Source organism: Geospiza fortis, unplaced genomic scaffold, assembly GCF_000277835.1.
Source record: "Geospiza fortis unplaced genomic scaffold, GeoFor_1.0 scaffold171, whole genome shotgun sequence".
In the NCBI taxonomy this organism is placed as follows: Eukaryota; Metazoa; Chordata; class Aves; order Passeriformes; family Thraupidae; genus Geospiza; species Geospiza fortis.
Window position 1 is genome coordinate 8173712 of NW_005054313.1, and position 873 is coordinate 8174584.

Genomic DNA, 873 nt, shown 5'->3' on the forward strand with positions numbered 1-873 from the left:
TTGAAACACTGTGGCTTATACAGAATCACAAAAAACTATGACAGTAATTGTTTCTCTTTTTCAGTTCTACTTATTAATTAATGAGGGATTCTTGGGTAGCAGGCATAATAGATAAATACTTTTTCTGCAAACAGATTTCCCAGCCCCTCCTGGGAGATTATAGGGTGGTCTTGACCAGGTAATGTAACTGAAAACACTACTTGCATTTTTCAAACTGGTCACAGTAATTTCAGACTTTTCTTAAACATCACTGCAATGCACATTATCTCTGTACTATACACTTTGTATGATCTCTTGTCTTTATCTCAATTTCTTTTCTTGTATGTCCTCACTACCATGCAACAACCACCAAAACAACACTGAGGATGCAAAGTACATAAATCTGAAAGCACAGATTGCCAGTTGAGGCAAAATAAGGCAGTCTTTGACTTTCCAAGATGCAGCTCTAAATGCAGTATTCCCTTCCTTTCCCCCACCCCCATCCCTTTTGTTATGGCAATACAAGGCACCACACACACACATTCAAAAAACTGTTCAATAAGAGGCAAACAGACCATGCTACAATATCTCATGCTGTTTATCCCACCAAAAATCAGGTATTCTTAATTGAGCACCATTTTTCCTCCAGATCTCATGATGAAGGGAACGGGGAAAGAGCAGATCAAAGGCTCTGATCCCTCTGCTAGAGTGGAGACACGAAATCAGAACCAAATACAAACTCCGAGCGGTATTGCTTTACAGGGGGGCTCCTCTCGCTTTCCTTTTCACTCTTATTAAGACAAACGGACTTAAGCCTCCCGCCCTCCCACCAAACGCTGGCATGATGCGGATGCTGCACGGCCGGTCCCCGCGTTACCCGGAGCCGCCGTCCCG